The 25,594-nt window shown below is 44.9% G+C and overlaps 1 protein-coding gene across 2 annotated transcripts in view; it reads right to left on the bottom strand.

Annotated features, from left to right (window-relative positions):
• LOC141088852 (rab GDP dissociation inhibitor alpha-like) overlaps positions 1 to 25,594 on the bottom strand; it is a 106,475-nt gene that overhangs the window by 32,222 nt on the left and 48,659 nt on the right. The gene's annotated exons all lie outside the window — the stretch shown is intronic.

A 25,594-nucleotide genomic window follows, 5' to 3' on the forward strand; every position in this document is an offset into this window, starting at 1 on the left:
ACCAGACTTTCAGTAGCCAAGTGTACTCACGACACAGGTGAGGTACCAGCTGTAAGAAGCAGATTCCGGGCTCGGACTGCTTTCATTAATTCATATGACATTTACAAGACTTTCAGTAGCCAAGTGTACTCACGACACAGGTGAGGTACCGGCTTTAAGAAGAGGCAGATTCCGGGCTCGGTTTCTGCTCTCACCTATCCACAGCCCAAAGGAAGGGCACTCCTTTAACCATGGTTCCCTAGAGGTTTCCTCCACTGGGGGTTTTTCCTCTCTTGTTAAAGGATGACTCTTTCTGAGTCAGGGGCCCATCATCATCAGGGCCACATTTCAGACTACTGTCCTGACTTCTAATGGAACCTTCCACATTATCCAACTTGAATAAAGTTAATAATGAAGTCAGCGTGTATCATGTGTATCTGAGCTTTCTTTTATGGATCTTTACATCTGTAACACACCTGGAGATGTTGAGCGGCTGCATGTATTTCTATGCAGTCACACACTCTGGTCAGAATGATGGCGGCAGTGCCGGGTATTGAGGTGCAAGACTCATGCGAGTTTCTCACAGGTGTGACCCCGGCCTATCGCAGATTTTGTGTGTGTCTTTATTTAACTCTTTATGTACCATTTTATTATGTTTATTACTAAACATCAGGCTTGGTATTATCTATCTATCGATCGATATATCGATAGATGGATAGATATGATAGATATATCTATAGATAGATGAATAGATATATTGATAGATGATAGATAGATGGATCTATCTTTCGATATATCTATAGATATAACTATCATCTATCTATAAATATATATATCCATCTATCGATCTGTATGCAGTTGCGAGTGTGACCCCGGCCTTAGGGTGTGTGCACACGCTGCGGATTCTGCTGCGGATTGATCCGCGCAGATTTTGCAAAATCCGCAGGTAAATCCGCAGGTCAAAAGACCTGCGGTTTATCTGCGGTTTTGCCTTGCGGTTTATCACCTCTACAATGGAGGAGATGGCAAACTGCAGCAGAATCCGCAGAAAGAATTTACATGTAATTTCTTTCTGCGGATTAGAAACCGCAGCAAATCCGCGCGGAAAAATTCGCACCGTCTGCACTGCGGTTTCCATTTCCCATAGGATATTATGGTATTGTACACCGCAGCAGAAACTGCTGCAGATCCGCAGGGCCAAAACCGCTGCGGATCCGCAGCAGAATCCGCAGCATGTGCACACACCCTTAGAATGAAGCTGCAGTACCCAAGCTCGACCATCGCTCCATCCATTCATTCATTCTGCAGGGTGATTATGTCCTATGACATCCTACAATATTATATTTGGGAATTGTTAGTCGAGCCATTCCCTATGTATTACAGAATCATCATTACTGTATATGCAGAATTTCCTCTCCGCCTCACACTCCGCGCCATTGTTGTTTTGAAGCAAATAGGGCTAATCCCTCGTCCCTGACATGCTAGATTGATGTATAAGCCGCGATGGGTGACGGTGTCTAAAATCCCCCAAGCAGATTAGCGGTGACAGCCTCGTCACCATGCAGGGGTTGTGAACGTGTGACGGGAGCTGCAGAGTGACTGTGCAGGAAGCATGATACATGACCGATGACAACCTGCACATCATGTCTTGCGCATTCTTTTTTTTTTTTTAATTTGTTTATTAAACACAGAATAGAATGTCCACACTTGTATATATCACTAAACATAACACTAATTGTACACATCTGTATATCTTACAGGCAAGAGGACAATACATTTTGCACAATAAACTAAGAGTATACAAGTTTTGCGTAATATATAAGCAATAAACCAATTAACAATTAAACAAGGAACATTCATTCTTATGCATGTTCAATAATATATGTCTCATAAGAGTCCCCTAAACTACAACTACAGCAACTACTATCTTGCCGCCTAACACTGTATTATCCCCCATGTGATGCCCCCAAATGCAAAATTTAACATTTTACATTGGTGACGAGTCATTGCACATTAGTAGAGTAAGATGAGAAGAGTTCCACCTATCCCAAATTTTATCAAATTTTCCCGGGCACCCTCTATTTTGATGCAGTGTACGCTCATACGGAATAACCGAGTTCTCCAATTCAATCCAGGCTCGGAGAGAGGGGCGTGAGCCCCCCATCCAGAGTAGCACCAATATTTTCCTGGCCATGAAAAGCGTCTCCCGCAGGAAGATCCCCACATAATGTCCCCAAGTCTCCTCATCCCATACCCCAAACAGACCAGTGGATCAAGAGGAACAGGAGTTTGTACCAGGGATGTCAACAACAATGTCACTTCTTTCCAACAGAGAAGAATAACAGTGCATCCCCATATCATATGTATAAAATTTAATAAGTGGCATAGCAGACATTCTGAGGTCTGGAATCGACCCATCTTGAAGAGTCGTACCGGTGTTAAATATGATTGGTATATAATATATAACTGAGTTGTTCTATTATTATTAGATTGGGACACCCTGATCAGAGATTCTAGAATCTCTTCCCATTCCTCTTCTTGCACATCGGGGATGAGTCTCTCCCACTTCCCTCTAATTGATCTCATAGCAGATTCAGCCCTCACTGATAGAATGTATGTATATAAGGAAGAGATAAGGCCCTGGGGACCCTGTGAGTTAAGGATTCCTATCAAGGGTAGGGACCAGATAGCCTAGCCCACACCCATACCACATATATGTGACTGGAAGGCTGATCTTAGCCAGGGCCGGTTTTAGGCAAAGTGGGGCCCTAGGCAAAGTTTAAAATGGGGCCCCAAATGCTAACATACTGCACATCACACAGAAGCATTTCGATTGTATTTACATGCACTGAGTTGGGGCCGCTAAATGATCGTCAAAATTGAAGTTGTTCAATGTTTGTTTCCCGGCCTCTTTCCACCATCTGAGAAAGAATGATGGGAACAGAACGATCACTAAGGGTGTGTGCACACGTTGCGGTTTTTGCTGCGGTTACGCGGCAGTTTCCATGCAGTTTACAGTACAATGTAAACCTATGGAAAACCAAATCCGCCGTGCACATGCTGCGGAAAATTCCGCGCCGATTTTCTGCGGTTTATTTTCCGCAGCATGTTACGTCTTTTTTGCGGGACCGCAGCTGCAGTGTATGTTCCGGGACATACAAATCAATCTCTCTCTCTCTCATTCACATTGCCAAACCGCACTAGAACCTGCATCAAATCCGCTGTACACATGCTAGGAATCCGCAGAAAAAATGAATGTGTTTTACCCTGCAGTTTCTGCCAAGAGATATGGATTCTCTGCAGAAAAAGCCGCAGACTAATCCGCAACGTGTGCACACACCCTAAGGGTGGTTTCACATTAGCGTTTCAGGCCGCAGCATCGGCCTGCACACGGCCGCCGCTAAGCCCCGCCACCTGCCGCGCCTCCTCCGGTAGCTCCGCCTACGGGCGCATGACGCTGCATGTGTCCTGCGTCCCCTATCTTTAGCACTGGGGACGCAGGCCGTGCGCAGATATGCGTTTGGCGGCGCATGCGTCCTTTTGACGGTGCGCCGACCAGCGCCAAACGCAACCTGTTGCAATTTGGTGCGCTCGGCGCACCGTCTAAAGGACGCATGCACCGCCAAACACATACCTGCGCACAGCCTGCGTCCCCAGTGCTAAAGATAGGGGATGCAGGACGCATGCAGCGTCATGCGCACATAGGCGGAGCTACCAGAGGAGGCGCGGCAGGTGGCGGGGCTTAGCGGCGGCCGTGTGCGTCCCCAGTGCTAAAGCGTCATGCGCCCGTAGGCGGAGCTACCGAAGGAGGTGCGGCAGAGAGCGGGGGGCTTAGCGGCCTGCAACGTTAATGTGAAACCACCCTAACAGATCACCATACAGTATCATGTTATCAGCAGGACATCTACAGTTTACACCCCATAGTCCTCCATATAATATAATCTGCCCCAAAGTCCTCCATATAGTATAATACACTCCTTATAGCTCTCCATATATTAAAATACACTGCTCAGTCCTCCATATAGTATACTACACTCCTCATAGCCCTCCATATATTAAAATACACTGCTCAGTCCTCCGTATAATACACTCCATATAGTATAATGCACCGCCATAGTCACCCATGTAGTACAAATCACTTCCCATAGCATAATGCACCCCATAGTTCTTCATATAATGTATTCCCCATAGTCCTCGATACAGCATAATGCAGCCCACATATAGTATAATGCAGCCACCCCACAGAGTATAATGCAGCCCCGCCATACAATATAATGTAACCCCCATAGAATATAATGCAGCCACTCCACAGAATATAATGTAACTCCCTATAGTATATAATGCAGTCCCACCCCCCATATAGTATAATGCAGCCCCTCCATAGAATATATGGCAACCCCCTCATGGGATATAATGAAGCCCCTTATATAGTATAATGTAGCCCCTCCATAGAATACAATGTAGCCCTCCTCATATAATAACTATAATACAGCGTCCCCCATAGAATATAATACAGCCCACCTCCCCATAGAATATAATGTAGCCCTTCATATTATTTAACACAGCCTCCCCCTATAGAATATAGTGTAAAATGTACCCTACATGGTATATAACACACCGCATAGTATACAGCCCAGCCCACCATGGTATACAGCCCACCATGGTATACAGGCTGTATACCATGCTGGGCTGTATAATACAGCCCAGCATTGTATAATATAGCCCGCCCAGCATGGTATAATACAGCCCAGCATGGTATAATACAGCCCAGCATGGTATAATACAGCCCAGCATGGTATATAGCACCCCAGAATGGAATAATACAGCCCAGTATGGTATAATACAGCCCAGCATGGTATATATCCCCCCAGCATGGTATAATACAGCCCAGCATGATATATAGTACCCCAGAATGGAATAATACAGCCCAGTATGGTATAATACAGCCCAGCATGGTACTGTATATAGCCCCCCCCCCCAGAATGGTGTAATACAGGCCAGCATGGTATAATACAGCCCAGCATGGTATATAGCACCCCAGAATGGAATAATACAGCCCAGTATGGTATAATACAGCCCAGCATGGTATATAGCCCCCCAGCATGGTATAATACAGCCCAGCATGATATATAGCACCCCAGAATGGAATAATGCAGCCCAGTATGGTATAATACAGCCCAGCATGGTACTGTATATAGCCCCCCCCAGAATGGTGTAATACAGGCCAGCATGGTATATAGCCCCCCCCAGAATGGTATAATACAGCCCAGTGTGGTATATAGCCCCCCCAGAATGGTATAATACAGCCCAGCATGGTATATAGCCCCCCCAGAATGGTATAATACAGCCCAGCATGGTATATAGCCCCCCCCCAGAATGGTATAATACAGCCCAGCATGGTATATAGCACCCCAGAATGGAATAATACAGCCCAGTATGGTATAATACAGCCCTGCATGGTATATAGCCCCCCCAAAATGGTATAATACAGCCCAGCATGGTATATAGCCCCCCCAGAATGGTATTATATAGCCCAGCATGGTATAATACAGCCCAGCAAGGTATATAGCCCCCCAAAATGGTATAATACAGCCCAGCATGGTATATAGCCCCTCAGCACGTATGATACAGCCCAGCACGGTATAATACAGCCCGGCATGGCATATAGCCCCCCAGCACGGTATGATACAGCCCAGCACGGTATAATACAGCCCAGCATGGCATATAGCCCCCCAGCATGGTATGATACAGCCCAGCACGGTATATAGCACCCCCCAGAATGGTGTAATACAGGCCAGCATGGTATAATACAGCCTAGCATGGTATATATCCCCCCACAGAATGGTATAATACAGCCCAGCATGGTATATAGCCCCCCCAAAATGGTATAATACAGCCCAGGACGGTATAATACAGCCCAGCATGGCATATAGCCCCCCAGCATAGTATAATACAGCCCTGCATGGTATATAGCCCCCCCAGAATGGTATAATACAGCCCTGCATGGTATATAGCCCCCCAGAATGGTATAATACAGCCCAGCATGGTATATAGCCCCCCCAGCATAGTATAATACAGCCCGGCATGGTATATAGCCCCCCCAGAATGGTATAATACAGCCCTGCATGGTATATAGCCCCCCAGAATGGTATAATACAGCCCAGCATGGTATAATATAGCCCAGCATTGTATATAGCCCCCCCAGCCTGGTATAATACAGCCCAGTATGGTATATAGCCCCCCCCAGCATGGTATAATACAGCCGAGCATGGTATATAGTCCCCCCAGAATGGTGTAATACAGCCCAGCATGGTATATAGCCCCCCCCCCCAGCATGGTATGATACAGCCGAGCATGGTATATAGTCCCCCCAGAATGGTGTAATACAGCCCAGCATGGTATATAGCCCCCCCCCAGCATGGTATGATACAGCCGAGCATGGTATATAGTCCCCCCAGAATGGTATAATACAGCCTAGCACGGTATAATACAGCCCAGCATGGTATATAGCCCCCCCCAGAATGGTATAATACAGCCCAGCATGGTATATAGCCCCCGGCACGGTATAATACAGCCCAGCATTGTATATAGCCCCCCCCCAGCCTGGTATAATACAGCCGAGCATGGTATATAGCCCCCCCGCATGGTATGATACAGCCGAGCATGGTATACATATAGTCCCCCCAGCATGGTATAATACAGCCCAGCATGGTATATGGCCCTCCCAGCATGGTATATAGCCCCCCAGCATGGTATATAGCGCCCCCCCAGCATGGTATATAGTCCCCCCAAAGTGGCCCCACAGTCTAGTACTCGCACTGATTTAAAAAAAAAAAAAAACAACACTCCTCACCTTCTCCTCATGCCCGCGCTGCTGGCTGCTCCTGTCTCCTCCTGCACACAGTGAGAGCGTGATGACATCATTGCGCCCCCGCTGTGTCAGAGGCAGAGCAGGGAATGATGGGAGAGGGAGCGTCAGCTGACGCTCTCTCCCCCATCACTGCCTCCTTCAGTGCGGCGGCGGGAGTCGGCGCTGGGGGCAGGCGGGCCCTCCTGCCTCACAGGGGCCCCATAGTGGCTGTGTGATGTGCCGCTGGCTGGGGGCCCCTGGAGGAGTGGGGGCCCTAGGCAGCTGCCTGGTCTGCCTGCCCATAACGCCGGCCCTGATCTTAGCTGGAGGTAGCAAAAAAATTGGGATCTCAGGATACTATATATTTAGCCGGAATTTGCTCAAAGGGCATCAGGGTACCACGGTCATACAAATCGCCCACCGAGGAGACATCATATAAAATCCAGAAGTCAGTAGATGGGTGGTATTAATAGAGGCGATTATCTATTTCTCTACCATATATTGCTAATATATTGCTTGGACATTATGTCCTTTTTGCATGTTTATTTTATCAATCATGCTGGTAGCAATTTTTGGTGATTTTGGCTCATTGTGTATTAATAGGCAAATATATATTTTTTTGTGAGGGCTAGCATTAGTAGCCCCAATTAAGGGTTACCGTTATTATAATCATACTTGTGGGCCTATTGCCCTGGTTACTCTCGCATTGCATTCTGTGTATATTAAGGTTTATCCTCTTTTTTTCCCTTCCTTCATATCTTTTCTATCTGGCATTGTTTTCCTACCTGTGAAAATAGGGTGAGACAGGGGAGACAGGGTGAGACGACGTTGAGTGGGGGCGCCAAACAATCGTATCTATTAGGGTGCCAACCTCCACGGCAAGGAAGGGTACAGATAGTTTATTGTAGCCTTTAACAGGGCTTTTTTAATGTTTTTTTGTCTTTTTTTGATCATTTATTCATGGGCATAGGTGTTCTTTAATTCAATTGAATAAAATTAAATTTTATGGGAATACATGTTCACTAAAATATTATGTCATATTCCTCTCTTTATATAATGATTTTGTGCTACAATAACTGAGTTTAGGAAGCAAAATCATCTTGATCAGATTTATACAACCAGCTACAGATAACGGAAGTTTACTCCAAGCTGCAAATTTAGACTTGACCAGCTCTAACAATGGGTAAATATTAAGTTGTAGGTCAAGTCTACTGCAATTAGATATAATAATTCCTAGATATTTGAAATTGGATTCAATAGGCAGCGAGGAGAGAGTCACAAGATGAGGCATCGGGCTATGGGAGAGAGGTAGCAGAGCGGACTTTTCCCAGTTTATATACAGGCCCGAGTGTTTACTAAATTTATCTATAATAGGAATCACTTGTGTTAGCGTCTCCTCTACCCTGTCCATAAATATCACCATATCATCGGCATATAAACCAATGGTGTCCACTTGATCTGCTATACTTATACCTTTGATATAAGGAGAGGATCTTATGCGTATTGCCAATGCCCCGATCGCAAGCACAAAGAGGGCCGGGGAGAGGGGGCACCCCTGACGAGTCCCCCTGGGTAATGAAAAAGATTCAGACATAGAATTATTTACAATTATGCAAACTTTTGGTTTCATACAAAGTACACCAATCCATTTAAAAAATGTATCCCCAAAACCATATCTCTGCAAACATGCAGACAGGAAAGGCCACTCAAGGGAGTCCAAGGCCTTGGCTACATACTGCGCCGCCAATGCCCAATTATTGTCTGGTATTAAAGAGCTATATTGGACCACCGATGTTAATAGAGATATTCTTACCAGGCATAAAGCCAGTTTGGTCCGGGTGTACGAGGTCCGGTATGATCGAGTTCAATCTGGTGGCTAGGACCTTAGTAAAGATTTTATAGTCTACATTTACTAGTGATATGGGGCGGTAAGATCCACACTTCAGAGGATCCTTCCCCTCTTTCTTGAGCACAATAATATGTGCCTCGTAGATGGATTCGGGCAGAGATCCTCCCCTCAAATCTCCCAAAATATCCTTAAAAGGAGTGGCGCCAATATGTCCCGATGTTTCCTGTATAGTTCAATGGGGAACCCGTCCGGCCCAGGGGCCTTCCCGGAAGCCATGTCCGCCATGGCATCCTCTATCTCTTATATAGTAATCTCGGCGCCCATAAAGGTCCGCTGGGCAGGTCTCAATGTAGGAAATGTTATATCTGACAAATAATCCAGGCATTCCAAAACATCAGAATCACTCTTAGATTTGTATAGCAGCTTATAATAATCGCAAAAACAATGAAGTATGTCTTCAGGCGAGGGCACCATCGAACTATCCGGTTTGCGCATCTGAAGTATAGTATTAGATGTATTATGTTGGCGCACCAGGAAGGTCAAGAATTTACTTGCCTGGTTCCCCAGTTCGAAATAAGACTGACGGGTAAAGAATAATTTACGTTTAGACTTAGTGTCCATATATTGGGTATATAACCTTTGAGAGGCAAGCCACTCAATTCTATTTCCGTTGGTCTGATTAGATATGTATGCAGCTTCCTAATCTTTCAGTCATTGCTAGATCTCCTCATCCTCCCTCGAAGTCATCCTTTTGATATAAGAAATTGTAGAAGATAAACATCCTCTTAAATATGCCTTAGCCCCTTCACGACCAGTGACGCCACATAGGCGTCATGAAAGTCGGTGCCAATCCAGCCAGTGACGCCTATGTGGCGTCATGACTTTAAAGCCCCCCCTGCGGGTCGACTGACCGGGGTCACTGAAAGGTCACCCGACCCGCAGATACAGGGGACTTTGTACTTCACTACAGGGGGCATGGCTTCGCCCCCACGTGGCTACGATCGCTCTGATTGGCTGTTAAAAGTGAAACTGCAAATCAGAGCGATAGTAATATTTCATCAATGAAAATTGATGAAATATTACAATCCAGCCATGGCCGATGCTGCAGTAGCATCGGACATGGCTGGAGACAGTGATCCGACCCTCCCACCACGACTCACGGGGCCGATCGGCACCCAATACGACTGACGGTGGCAATGTGCTGCCGCCGTCATCATCTGATCCCCTCCTCCTTCTCTCCGCTCCCCCCACCTTCCGACCCCCCCCCTCACCCCCCGATACCTCTGATGTCCCGCTCTGGCTTCCGGTGTCCCACCGTCCTGTTCCATGGGCGCCAACATTTTGGAAAATGGCGGGCGCATGCACAGTGCGCCCGCCGGCTGCAGATTCCATTCATTCATTTTGATCACTGCGATAAACTCTCACAGTGATCAAATTAGAATGAAAAGTAAATAAACCCCCCCCCCGTTTATCACCCCCATAGGCAGGAACAAATAATAAAATAAAGAAATTATTTTTATTTTTCCATTAGGGTTAGGGTTGGAAATAGGGGTAGGCTTATGGTTACGGTTAGAATTAGGGTTAGGGTTGGAAATAGGGTTAGAGTTAGGGTTGAAATTAGGGTTAGGGTTAGGGTTGGAATTAGGGTTAAGATTAGGGTTAGGGATGTGTTGGGGTTAGGGTTGGGATTAGGGTTAGGCTTGTGGTTAGGGTTATGGTTAAGGTTGGGATTAGGGTTAGGGGTGTATTGGGGTTAGGGTTATGGTTAGGGTTGGGATTAGGGTTAGGGATGTGTTGGGTTAGGGCTGTGGTTAGGGGTGTGTTTGGGTTAGGGTTGGAGTTAGAATTGAGAGCTTTCCACTGTTTAGGCACATCAGGGGGTCTCCAAACGCGACATGGTGCAACCATTGGTTCCAGCCAATTTTGCGTTCAAAAAGTCAAATGGTGCTCCCTCCCTTCCAAGCCCCGATGTGTGCCCAAACAGTGGTTTACCCCAACATATGGGGTATCAGCATACTCAGGAAAAATTGCACAACAACTTTGGGGACTAATTTCTCCTGTTACCCTTGGGAAAATAAAAAATTGGGGGCGAAATAATTATTTTTGTGGAAAAAAAATGAGTTTTTTATTTTCACGTCTCTGCGTTATAAACTTCTGTGAAGAACTTGGGGGTTCAAAGTGCTCATCACACATCTAGATAAGTTCCTTAGAAGGTCTTATTTCCAAAATGGGGTCACTTGTGGGGGGTTTCTACTGTTTAGGAACATCAGGGGCTCTGCAAACGTAACGACGACCACAGACCTTTCCATCAAAGTCTGCATTTCAAAACGTCACTACTTCCATTCCGAGCCCTTACGTGTGCCAAAACAATGGTTCCCCCCCCATATATGGGTACCAGCGTACTCAGGACAAACTGGACAACAACTTTTGGGGTCCAATTTCTCCTCTTACCCTTGTGAAAATAAAAATTAGCGAGCTAAAAAATCATTTTTTGCGTTATAAACGTCTGTGAAGCACTTGTGGGATCAAAGTGCTTACCACACATCTAGATAAGTTCCTTGGGGGTGTCATGATCCCAGTGCAGGTTTTTGAGCTGCACACCGGGGGTTAATGTCTGGAGCTCTGTGCAGGTTTTGACCTGCACACTTGGGGTTAATGATTGTGGCCTCTTTCTGGTTCTGGGAGAGCTTCATAAACCCTTGGGTAGCTTCAATCCCTGCCAGTTATACTTTTGCCTTTGGCCTAGTGTGCTGACCCCCGTGTGCCTGTTTGTTGTTATAGCTTGTTTATATGGTTTTGACCCGGCTCTGTTTCCCGTTGTGAGTTTGCCTGTTGATTTTGTACTGCGTTATTATCTGTGTATGACTCATTGCCTGTGACCTGACTACTCTCTGCACGCCCCTCTGGGACCTTGCAGCTATCTTGTGTGTGACTCATTGGCTACGTCCTGACTATTCTCCCTGTCTATGCCCCTTGGTAACTTTGTCTCGCAGTTACTCTGCTAGGAATTGTCTTGCAGCTCCTAGCTCTGTGGAGTTTAGGCCACGCCTCTAGCAGTCACGTGCTTCAGGTCCTGCGGCTCTGAAGTACGCATCTATTCGGTTGCTGCCCGCTCCACAGGTAGCAAGTTCAGTGCGGTGTCTCTGACAGGGGGGTTTAGTTTCCAAAATGGAGTCACTTGTGGGGGGGGGTTCCACAGTTTAGGTACATCAGGGGCTCTGCAAATGTAACATGACGCCCCCAGACCATTCCATCAAAGTCAGCATTTCATAATGTCACTACTTCCCTTCCGAGCCCCGATGTGTGCCCAAACAGTGGTTGCCCCCCCACATATGGGGTACCAGCGTGAAGCACTTAGGAGTTGAAAGTGCTCACTATGCATCTAGATAAGTTCCTTAGGGGGTCTAGTTTCCAAAATGGGGTCATTTGTGGGGGAGCTCCAATGTTTAGGCACACAGGGGCTCTCCAAACACGACATGGTGTCCGCTAACGACTAGAGGTAATTTTCATTTCAAAAAGTCAAATGACGCTCCTTACCTCCTGAGCCCTGCCGTGTGCCCCAAACAGTGGTTTATGACCACATATGAGGTATCGGTGTACTCAGGAGAAATTGCCCAACAAATTTTAGGATCCATTTTATCCTGTTGCCCATATGAAAATGAAAAACTGAGGCTAAAAGAAAATTTTTGTGAAAAAAAGTACTTTTTTTTTTTTTACAGATCAATTTGTGAAGCACCTGGGGGTTCAAAGTGCTCACTATGCATCTAGATAAGTTCCTTAGGGGGTCTAATTTCCAAAATGGGGTCATTTGTGGGGGAGCTCCAATGTTTAGGCACACAGGGGCTCTCCAAACACGACATGGTGTCAGCTAACGACTAGAGGTAATTTTCATTTCAAAAAGTCAAATGACGCTCCTTACCTTCTGAGCCCTGCCGTGCGCCCAAACAGTGGTTCCCCCCACATATGGGGTACCAGCGTACTCAGGACAAACTGGACAACAACTTTTGTTGTCCAATTTCTCCTGTTAGCCTTGTGAAAATAGAAAATAGCGTGCTAAAAAATCATTTTTGAGGAAAAAAAATATTTTTTATTTTCACTGCTCTGCGTTATAAACTTTTGTGAAGCACTTGGGGTTCAAGGTGCTCACTACACATCTAGATAAGTTCCATAAGGTGTCTAGTTTCCAAAATGGGGCCACTTGTGGGGGGGTTTCACTGTTTAGGCACACAGGGGCTCTGCAAACACGACATGGTGTCCGCTAACGACTAGAGGTAATTTTCATTTCAAAAAGTCAAATGACGCTCCTTACCTCCTGAGCCCTGCCGTGCGCCCAAACAGTGGTTTATGACCACATATGAGGTATCGGTGTACTCAGGAGAGATTGCACAACAAATTTTAGGATCCATTTTATCCTGTTACCCATGTGAAAATGAAAAAATTGTTGCTAAAAGAAAATTTTTGTTGGAAAAATTAAAATGTCCATTTTTTCCTTCCATGTTGCTTTAGTTCCTGTGAAACACCTGAAGGGTTAATAATCTTCTTTAATGTAGTTTTGAGTAGCTTGAGGGGTGCAGTTTTTAGAATGGTGTCACTTTTGGGTATTTTCTGCCATATAGACCCCTCAAAGTGACTTCAAGTGTGAGGTCGTCCCTAAAAAAATGGTTTTGTAAATTTTGTTGTAAAAATGAAAAATCGCTGGTCAACTTTGAACCCTTATAACTTCCTAACAAAAAAACATTTTGTTTACAAAATTGTGCTGATGTAAAGTAGACATGTGGGAAATGCTATTTAGTAACTATTTTGTGTCACATAACTCTCTGGTTTAACAGAATAAAAATTCAAAATTTGAAAATTGCAAAATTTTCTAAATTTTCGCCAAATTTCAGATTTTTTTCACAAATAAATGCAAAAATTATCGACCTAAATTTACCACTAACATGAAGTCCAATATGTCACGAAAAAACAGTCTCAGGATCGCTCAGATGCGTTGAAGCATTCCAGAGTTATTACTTCATAAAGGGACACTGGTCAGAATTGCAAAAAATGGCCTGGTCATTAAGGTCAAAATAGGCTTGGTCATGAAGGGGTTAAGGATATCCCAAAATATATTAACATTCCAAGGTTCTGGGTGGGACGAGATGAAGCAGTTTAACTGATCGGACGTTCTATCATTAGGTTCTACTAATTTCAACCAAAAAAGGTTCAGTTTCCAGACTATGCTATTATTCAGTTGCCCATATTTACCGTATTTTTCGGACTATAAGACGCACCGGACCATAAGACGTACCCCAATTTTCAGTAGGAAAATAGGGGAAAAAAAAATTACAGTCCGAATTCAGCTTACCTGGGAAGGGATCCGGCACAGGTGGAGAAGTAGTCACAGGGGTCATTCAGTGGTCCAGGCTTGTGCGGTGGCGGCTCTGTGCTGGGGCAGGTTGGTTGTGCTGGGGCAGCTGCGCTGGGTTAGGGGCAGCTGCGCTGGGATAGGGGCAGCTGTGCTGGGGCAGGGGCAGCAGTGCTGGGGCTGGGGCAGCTGTGCTGAGGCAGGGGCAGCTGTGCTGGGGCAGGGGCAGCTGTGCTGGGGCAGGGGCAGCAGTGCTGAGACAGGGGCAGCTGTGCTGGGGCAGGTGGGCTCTGCGGTGGTGGCAGCTGTGCTGAGGCAGGGGCAGCTGTGCTGGGGTGGGCAGCTGCGCTGGGGCAGGTGGGCTCTGTGGTGGTGGCAGCGGGCGGCGCTCTGCGGTGCGGTGGTGGCAGCGGGCTGTGCTCCGTTGCAGGGGCCGCAGCTCCGCCGGCATTTCTTCGCAGCCCGGAGGCCCCCGCAGTTGCCTTGCTGGCCGCCGCCATGTTGCGGTGGCCTCCGGGAGCATGGACGCCGGTCCGGGGACAGCGCATGCGCGGGATCAGATCTCGTCCCGAGATCTCGGGGGACGAGATTCAAATCTCGGCAACAAGATCTCGTCCCCCGAGATCTCGGGACGAGATCTGAAGCTGCGCATGCGCCGTCCCCGGACCGGCGGCCATCTTCCCGGCGTCCATGCTCCCGGAGGCCACCGCAACAAGGCGGCAGCCAGCAAGGGAACTGCGGGGGCCTCCGGGCTGCGAAGAAATGCCAGCGGAGCCGCGGCCCCTGCACCGGAGCACAGCCCGCTGCCACCACCATACCGCAGAGCGCCGCCCGCTGCCACCACCGCACCGCAGAGCCCCGCCCGCTGCCACCAGCCACCAGGTTAGACCGTGTATTGCGACAATAAGATGCACCCCCCACTTTCCCCAAAAATTTTTTGGGAAAAAAGTGCGTCTTATGGTCGGAAAAATACGGTAAGTTTAAGTACAACCGGGCTATGATCCGAGACCCCCCCCCTACTACCATGTTCTATATTGTCCACCTGTGGTAGGGGCCGTGTTTGGGGGGTGGTCCACTACTTACCACGACCGGACGATGCAAAGACGAGACGGAAGGCAGAATTCAGTTGTAACAGATCCGGGTTTATTGGCCGTCCTCCTGACGACTTTAGCCATGCACCGCAGTTCCTTTACAGCTCTCCGTTTCCAGGCCCGGGTACCTTTCACCTTTCCTTTAGTCGTGATGACGTCCCTCGCGGATCTTTCGCTGGGGCTGTCCTAGACCAATCTACCGCCAGCGCTTCACCTGCCCAAGGTCGTCGTCTAACCGGTACCCCCGGGGCCTCGTCTGTCCTGCGGTACGTCGTGTCAGGGCCACCCCCCGACTGTCTTCTCCTGTCAGTCCCCTGGTCGAGCTCTTCACCGTCCTCCGTCATCTGTCCCGAGTCTTCCTCTGCTGAGCTCCTCCCGGGACTAACTTCTCTGGAACCCCAACCAGTCCTATTTATCCCCTCTCTCACTGGGAATTTCCCTCCTGGGTTCCTTTCTCCCCGCCCCCATGACTAATCAGTTTCTATAGCGGTAAGCTGATGTTAAGTCCTGAACTACACTCCCCCCTGCCATCTTGTGGTCAAATTTCGGTACTGCACTCCCTTTTCTGTCTTTCCCTGCTGTTACCTTTCTGTAGTTGCCAATCTCCGTCTGTAGTGCACAAATCGTCCTCTCCTACTTCCAGTCAAGTCTGTCCGTCAAGTCACCTTCCCCACACTCCCCCTTCCTTTGTCCATTGTTGTCCCGACAATCGTACTCCCTACCTACATCGTCCTAAAGCTTGTCCACAGTCTGTTGTCGGACTGGTCGTTGGGCCAAACCCGCTGCCCACGGGGGCCAAACCAAACCGGGAGCACCATGCTCCAAGCAGCCTACTGCTACCCGCCGGCACGCACGCCACGTGACAACTTCTTTCAGGTTGGCGAGGTCCACCCGGACTACTCTACGGCGTGCACCTCCCACTACTCTCCCCTACTACTTCCTTCAACTATTCGGAACACCATGACCAAGGCCTTTCGCCTACCAGGTCATCGTTGGCGCCCGCCCTTCCTTTTGGGGTGTCTGCGGTGTCGGGGACCTGACTGACGGACCACTGTCTGGTGCGATATCTCTTGTCTCTTTGTCCTTCACTTAAAAAGAGTCATGGTCGGCGTCTTCGTCACATCTACCTCGTACCCGGGACCTGTTACACACACATTTTTTTTTCTGGTTACACACACTACTCATTAAATCAACTTTTAGCACACCGTTATCTCTACCTTAATAACAATATGAGTTACCCAACATGGGTAACCCCTTTTTCCCTTGTTTGTTTTTTTTTTTTTTTTCTTTTCCTTCAACATAACATTTTAAAACACAACATAAATACTCCCCCTCCCTTTAACATGAGTACTTCCTCTCCCATATCTCCGCTATGTCAGGAAAAAAGTCAAACAATAAAAAACATTCTTCTTAACCTGGACGAAAAACTGTCCTCGTGGCCTGCACAGCGGTGCAGAGAAATCCCGACAGTCCCAGCCATCTCCTGATAGCCGGTAGCAAGGGGCCCCACAGCTGTGGAGATCCCGGGATGCAGGGATTGTCTCTAGGGGTCCTTTTTACGGGGGGGCTCGTGACCTTCGGGTTCAGCGATTAAGGCTACCACGTAGTGGCCGCGGGGAAAGTACTCCATGTAGTACGACACCAAGTCCCCCTCCCGCAAAGCCCGGCCGTGACGGATGGAAGTCACGTTGATGTATACCTTCTGGTGAGGTCCCGAATGAACCCGCATCCCTTCTCCAGGTTGGTGTACATGAGCCGCCCCGTGGATCGGGAAGCCGCCATGCCAGCCTCCCCTCTCTCATGGAGCAGGTTCCAGATCTCCCACTCCCTGGCTTTTATCTTCTGTATGACCTCCGCCACCCAGACGGAGTGTCCGGTGTAGGCCTCGGAGTCCGGTGGGCGGGACGCGCTGGGGCAGAGAGCGGGGCAGAGGCGGCCACAGATTCCGACAGCCCAGCAGCCACTGGGGCCGGGCGACAGGCAGGAGCAGTCACGAGTCCCGGGTGGTAGGCCACAGAGCCCGACAAGCAGGCCGCAGCCGACTCCGGGGGTGACGCAGATGCGGCCGCGAGGCGGGTCGCAACCGGAGTCGCGGACGGGGCCAGAGTGGCGGCCGGCACTGGTGAGGAGGCCATAGGGGAGGCCGGAGTGGCGGCAGGCTTCGGGAAGTAGACCGCTGCTGCCAGGTGGAACGCAGCAGCGTCGGCCATGGGTTGGTTCCGCACCGGCAACGCGAGCCGATGCACAGCCGGGCGGGGTGGCTCAGGGTGGTGGGTGAGAGCGTCGGTCGGCCCAGCGGAGGCCGCAGAGCCCTCCGCAACAGGGGCCGCTGGAAAACGGGAGGCCGCGCGGGGAGGCCGAGTGGTGGGGCCACTTGCGGAGTCGCCTGCAGAGCCGGGGGAATTCTCACCTTCCCCAGTGCTGCGGCCTCCGGCAGGCCACCCCGCAGCTCCTCCTGCAGCCTCTGATCTTCACTCCGCCATCCGGCGGGGCTAGCCTCCAGGCTCGTTGGTCCCGTGGGGAGGCTCCCAGGAGATGTCTTCGGCGGATGCTCCAGCAGGGCCCGTCATCGCTCCTCTCCTGGGATCAGCAGGAGGGGGCGGCGGTCTTCAGATGCACACCGCTCCCCCCGGGGGCGGATTTGACACGACCCCAGAATGTCCAGTACAGCTGCAAATGCCTGTGCTTCTTCCTGGCGTCAGAGCACCACAGCCATGTTGTCCGGCTTCTTGTACCGCCCCGGATCCCTTTGATGACAACCAAGGATCCGGAACCAAGTCTCAAATTTGTAATCCACAGGCGAGCAAATTTGTAATCCACAGGTGAGAAAATTTGTAATCCACCGGTGAGCAGCCCAATTCCTTTTGGGTTCTCCAGGCGCAGGTCTGCCGCAGAAGCTGTAGTATTGGCGGCGGCGATCCTGCCGACTACGCCAAATGTGGTAGGGGCCGGGATTGGGGGGTGGTGCACTGCTTACCACGACCGGACGATGCAAAGACAAGACAGAGGCAGAATTTAGTTGTAACAGATCCGGGTTTATTGGCCGTCCTCCTGACGACCTTAGCCATGCACCGCAGTTCCTTTAAGCTCTCCGTTTCCAGGTCCGGGTACCTTTCACCTTTCCTTTAGTCATGATGACGTCCCTCGCGGATCTTTCGCTGGGGCTGTCCTAGACCAATCTACCGCTAGCGCTTCACCTGCCCGAGGTTGGCGTCCAACCGGTACCTCCGGGGCCTCGTCTGTCCTGCGGTACGTCGTGTCAGGGCCACCCCCCGTCTTCTCCTGTCAGTCCCCTGGTCGAGCTCTTCACCGTTCTCCGTCTTCTGTCCTGAGTCTTCCTCTGCTGTGCTCCTCCCGGGACTAACCTCTCTGGAACCCCAACCAGTCCTATTTATCCCCTCTCTCACTGGGAATTTCCCTCCTGGGTTCCTATCTCCCCGCCCCCAATGACTAAGCAGTTTCTATAGTGGTAAGCTGATGTTAAGTCATGAACTACACTCCCCCTGCCATCTTGTGGTCAAATTTCGGTACTGCACTCCCTTTTCTGTTTTTCCCTGCTGTTACCTTTCTGTCATTGCCAATCTCTGTCTGTAGTGCACAAATCGTCCCCTCCTACTTCCAGTCAAGTCTGTCCATCAAGTCACCTTCCCCACACACCCACATCGCTAGATCACTGGATCCAAATATATAATCTATACGTGACAGAGAGGGCCTGGTAGATGAGTCACATGTATATTCCTTCACCTCTGGGTGACGCACCCTCCACAAATCCAACCATCCACTGCCCTCCATGAATAATGTCAACTGGGATGCGCTTTCATAGGTAGTAACATTTGGTGAATGTTTTACCCAGCAATATGCGCTCCGGAAGGATGATGATGGAACTTGATATTTAGATTCAAAGATGATTTTTATTTTTAATTCAAAATAGAATACAACCGGTTTCGACTGCTAAGAGTCTTCCTCGGGTATAATGTCAAGAATATAAACGGATCTGTCTGAACACTTTTTTAGCAGATCTCCCTGCATGTGGTTTTGGGTGGGGGCTGAAAGGTCTGTTTTTCAGACACACCCAGATACTCAGATATGCAGGATTTTGCACTCTGAGGAATCAAACAAAACTCATATACCAAATAAATGTTACACAAAAAGTTTTACACAAAAAAAATTTCACATAAAAAAACAATTAAAAAGTATATATATATGTAAAAATATTCCAAACTTTTCACACAAAAAAATTATTTTTTTTTTTCCCTTTTTCTAAAAACACTATAAATAATATTATGTGTAAAATTTCTTTAAAATGTTATTAAACATACTGAAGTGTGATTTGATACAAAAATATAAAATCCTACAAACATGTACATTATAGCAAAATTTAAAACTCTTCCTAATTTAAATATCATATGCCCTCTATAACATCATTTAATCCATCCGGGTATAACGTACCCAGACGGAAGATCCAATATGATTCTTTCCGGTTTAGCTTTTGTATCCTATTAGTACAATTCTCAGGTATTTGCTCCAGCGGAGTCACGGAAATATTGAATGTTTTATTATGCTTCAAAGATAAGTGCCGGGATAAACTCTGCTCTAAAAAAACATTTTTAGTATTGTGTCTGTGGCCATTCATACGGGATCGTAAGGACTGAGTGGTCCGACCCACATATTGCAGCCCACAGGCACAGGTGATAACATATACAGCGTCGGACTGGCCCACCGGAGAACCGGAGGATTCTCCGGTGGGCCCTGGCACCTGCAGGCATACAGGGCCAGCAGTTGCCTAGGGCCCCCGCTGCTCCAGGGGCCCCCAGTCAGTGGTGTGTCGCACACCATGCAGCTGCTATGGGGGCCCCTGCCAGCGGAGCAGCAGCGGGTGTCAGGAGGCAGGAGCCCCTGTCCCCGCTGCTAAAGAGAAATGAATATTCACTGCGAAGCAGTGAATATCATTTCAGGTCTCCACCCCCAGAGGCCCCGCCCCCAGAGGCCCCGCCCCCAGCCCAGTAAGCCGCTCTGCAGACTACAGCTGTAAATCAGGGCCGGCGCCGCCCTCAGTCCTCTCTGCTCCTGGCTCACAGCCAGTGCGCGATGACGTCACTACATCGCGCACCCGCTGTGTGTCTGGCAGAGGGGGCAGCTCCTGACACTGAAGCCGGGATCAGCGTGGGAGCGAGGAGGAGAGGTGAGTATTGTGTTTTGTTTTGTTTTTATATATCTCTCTCGCTCTCTCTATCTGTCTCTCTCTATCTATCTCTATATATCTCTCTCTCTATCTCTCTTATATCTATCTATCTTTCTATCTCTATCTATTATCTATATCTATCTATCTCTATATCTATCTCTATCTATTATCTATATCTATTTCTATATCTATCTCTATCTATCGCTCTATCTTTATATCTATCTTTCTATCTCTACATCTATCTCTATATCTTTCTATATATATATCTCTATATCTATCTATTATGTCTATCTATCTATCTATCTCTATATCTATTATCTCGATATTTATTATCTATCTAGCTACCATCTATATCTATCTATCTTTATCTATATATATATCTCTATCTAATATCTATATCTATCTATCTCTATACCTATCTATCTATTTATCTATCCGTTATCTATCTCTATATCTTTTCTCTGTATCTATCTATCTCTATATCTATATCTCTCGCTATCTATCGCTCTATCTCTATATCTCTATCTCTATATCTATATCTATCTCTATATCTATCTTTATATCTATATCTATATATCTATCTATCTCTATATCTATATCTATTTCTCTCTATATCTATCTCTATATCTCTCTCTATAGCTATCTATCTATCTCTATCTATCTCTATATCTATCTCTCTGTATATCTATCTATCGCTCTATCTCTATATCTATCTTTCTATCTCTATATCTATATATCTATCTATCTTTCTCTATCTATTTATCTCTATATCTTTTCTCTGTATCTATCTCTCTCTATATCTATATCTATCTATCTATCTCTATATATATCTATTATCTCTATATCTATATCTATTTCTCTCTATATCTCTCTCTTTATCTATCTATCTATTTATCTCTATCTCTATATCTATCTCTCTGTATATCTATCTATCTTTCTATCTCTATATCTATTTCTCTATCTATCTTTCTCTATCTATCTATTTATCTCTATCTATTATCTATATCTATCTCTATCTATCGCTCTATCTCTATATCTATCTTTCTATCTCTACATCTATCTCTATATCTATCTTTCTATCTATCTCTATATCTATCTATATCTATATCTATCTATTATGTCTATCTATCTAGCTATCTCTATTATCTATATCTACCTATCTCTATATCTTTCTATCTTACTCTATCTCTATATCTATCTGTTATCTCTATATTTATTATCTATCTTTATCTCTCTCTATCTATTATCTATATCTATATATATCTCTCTATCTATTTATCGATCTCTGTATCTATCTCTCTCTATATCTATCTCTCTCTCTATCTACCGCTCTCTCTATCTCTATCTATCTTTATATCTATATCTATCTATCTCTATATCTATCTATTATCTCTATATCTATCTACCTATCTATCTCTATATCTATCTCTATATCTATCTTTCTATCTCTACATCTATCTCTATATCTATCTTTCTATCTATCTCTATATCTATCTATATCTATATCTATCTCTATCTATTATCTATATCTATTTCTATATCTATCTCTATCTATCGCTCTATCTTTATATCTATCTTTCTATCTCTACATCTATCTCTATATCTATCTATCTCTATATCTTTCTATATATATATATATCTCTATATCTATCTATTATGTCTATCTATCTATCTCTATATCTATCTTACTCTATCTATCTCTATATCTATTATCTCGATATTTATTATCTATCTAGCTACCATCTATATCTATCTATCTTTATCTATATATATCTCTATCTAATATCTATATCTATCTATCTCTATACCTATCTATCTATTTATCTATCTGTTATCTATCTCTATATCTTTTCTCTGTATCTATCTATCTCTATATCTATATCTCTCGCTATCTATCGCTCTATCTCTATATCTATATCTATCTCTATATCTATCTTTATATCTATATCTATATCTATATATCTATCTATCTCTATATCTATATCTATTTCTCTCTATATCTATCTCTATATCTCTCTCTATAGCTATCTATCTATCTCTATCTATCTCTATATCTATCTCTCTGTATATCTATCGCTCTATCTCTATCTATCTTTATATCTCTATATCTATATATCTATCTATCTTTCTCTATCTATTTATCTCTATATCTTTTCTCTGTATCTATCTCTCTCTATATCTATATCTATCTATCTCTATATATATCTATTATCTCTATATCTATATCTATTTCTCTCTATATCTCTCTCTTTATCTATCTATCTATTTATCTCTATCTCTATATCTATCTCTCTGTATATCTATCTATCTTTCTATCTCTATATCTATTTCTCTATCTATCTATCTTTCTCTATCTATCTATTTATCTCTATCTATTATCTATATCTATCTCTATCTATCTATCGCTCTATCTCTATATCTATCTTTCTATCTCTACATCTATCTCTATATCTATCTTTCTATCTATCTCTATATCTATCTATATCTATATCTATCTATTATGTCTATCTATCTAGCTATCTCTATTATCTATATCTACCTATCTCTATATCTTTCTATCTTACTCTATCTCTATATCTATCTGTTATCTCTATATTTATTATCTATCTTTATCTATCTATCTCTATCTATTATCTATATCTATCTCTCTATCTATTTATCGATCTCTGTATCTATCTCTCTCTATATCTATCTCTCTCTCTATCTACCGCTCTCTCTATCTCTATCTATCTTTATATCTATATCTATCTATCTCTATATCTATCTATTATCTCTATATCTATCTACCTATCTATCTCTATATCTATCTCTATATCTGTTTCTCTCTATATCTATCTCTATATCTCTCTCTCTATAGCTATCTATATATTATCTCTATATCTATCTATCTATCTATCTATCTATATATTATCTCTATATCTATCTATCTCTATATCTATCTGTTATCTCTATATCCATATCTATCTCTATATCTATCTATCTATCTCTATATCTATCTATCTCTATATCTATCTTTCTATCTAACACTATATCTCTATATCTATCTCTATATCTCATTATCTATCTATCTCTATCTCTATTTCTCTCTCTTTATCTATCTATCGATCTATCCATCTATCTCTATATCTATCTCTATATCTATCTATTATATCTATCTATTATCTCTATTATCTATATCTATCCATCTATCTATCTCTATCTATCTCTATATCTCTCTATATCTATCTTTCTAACTCTATATCTATCTATCTCTATACATATCTCTATATCTAGCTATTATCTCTATATCTATCTCTACATCTATCTTTCTATATCTATCTGTCTCTATATCTATCTATCTATCTATCTCTATATCTATTATCTCTATATCTATCTATCTCTATATATATCTCTATATCTATTTTTATTTATAGCCATCTATCTATATATATTTATCTCTATATCTATCTATATATGTCTATATTATTATTATTATTATATCTGTATATCTCTATCTATTATCTATCTCTATCTATTAATCTCTGTCTATATATCTATCTATCTCTTTCTATCTATAGCTATCTATCTCTATATCTATCTATCTATCCATTATCTATTTTCTATATCTATCTACCTATCGATCTATCTATCTATCTATATTTCTTTCTATATCTATCTTTATATCTATCTCTATCTATCTCTATGAATCTTTCTATCTATATATATCCATTAACTACTTTCTATCCATTATCTACTATCTATCTCTATATCTATCTATTTCTACATCTATCTTTCTATCTATATCTATCTAACTCTATATCTATATATCTATATAGCATTATACCCTATGAGGGGGGCAGTATTATACCCTATGAGGGGGTGCATTATTCCCTATGAGGGGGGCAGTTTTATACCCTATGAGGGGGGTGCATTATACCCTATGAGGGGGCAGCATTATACCCTATGAGGGGGGCAGAATTATACCCTATGAGGGGATGCATTATTCCCTATGAGGGGGGCAGTATTATACCCTATGAGGGGGGCAGTATTATACCCTATGAGGGGGGCAGCATTATACCCTATGAGGGGGGCAGCATTATACCCTATGAGGGGGGAAGCATTATACCCTATGAGGAGGGCAGCATTATTCCCTATGAGGGGGTGCATTATTCCCTATGAGGGGGGCAGTATTATACCCTATGAGGGGGTGCATTATTCCCTATGAGGGGGGCAGTATTATACCCTATGAGGGGGGTGCATTATTCCCTATGAGGGGGGCAGTATTATACCCTATGAGGGGGGCAGTATTATACCCTATGAGGAGGCAGCATTATACCCTATGAGGGGGTGCATTATTCCCTATGAGGGGTGCATTATTCCCTATGAGGGGGCAGTATTATACCCTATGAGGGGGGCAGTATTATACCCTATGAGGGGGCACCATTATACCCTATGAGGGGGTGCATTATTCCCTATGAGTGGGGCAGTATTATACCCTATGAGGGGGGCAGTATTATACCCTATGAGGGGGGCAGTATTATACCCTATGAGGGGGTGCATTATACCCTATGAGGGGGTGCATTATTCCCTATGAGGGGGGCAGTATTATACCCTATGAGGGGGGCAGTATTATATTCTATGAGATGGCTGCATTATACTAGGTGAGGGGGCTGCTTTATATTCTATGAGGGGGCTACCCCAACTCCTGCTACATAATTAAGACATGTACAACCTTATATTATACCCGGATATTAGCGTGTTTTACCGCATAATTGGTGGTCTGGTATTTAACTCTATGCAGCTACATAGTGGGCCCCAAGAATGATTTTCTCTGGTGGGCCCAAGGTGTTCCAGTCCGACGCTGAACATATATAACAAAATCACTATCACACGTTAATTTTTGCGTGATTGCTATGGTTTCACCAGTACTGTACGACGTAATGTACTGAGTCATATCACTGATAATTTCACAGGTACAACATTTTCGGGAACCACATCGATAGATACCCAGTTTGAAAGCATCAGTTTCATTTATCCTAATTTTTTCTTTTTACATTCCCGTTCCTTATCTTTGGTCATTCTGAGATTACTAGGGGCAATTATACCCTTCACCGTTTGGCCCCTACGAAAGGTAATATTGGGTCTATCTGGTAAAAGTTTTTTCAAAAAAGTATCCTTTTTCAACAAGTACCAATATTTGTTTAAAATATTTCTTATCTCTGTATTACTACGATTAAAAGCGGTAATAAAATTGTACGGCCACCCATCTTTTTTTCTTTCCTTATTCCTATTTTTGTTTACATTAATTCTCTGCTCAGGT

Source organism: Dendrobates tinctorius, unplaced genomic scaffold (assembly GCF_039654945.1).
Source record: "Dendrobates tinctorius isolate UK_male_01 unplaced genomic scaffold, ASM3965494v1 ptg000041l, whole genome shotgun sequence".
Taxonomy (NCBI): Eukaryota; Metazoa; Chordata; class Amphibia; order Anura; family Dendrobatidae; genus Dendrobates; species Dendrobates tinctorius.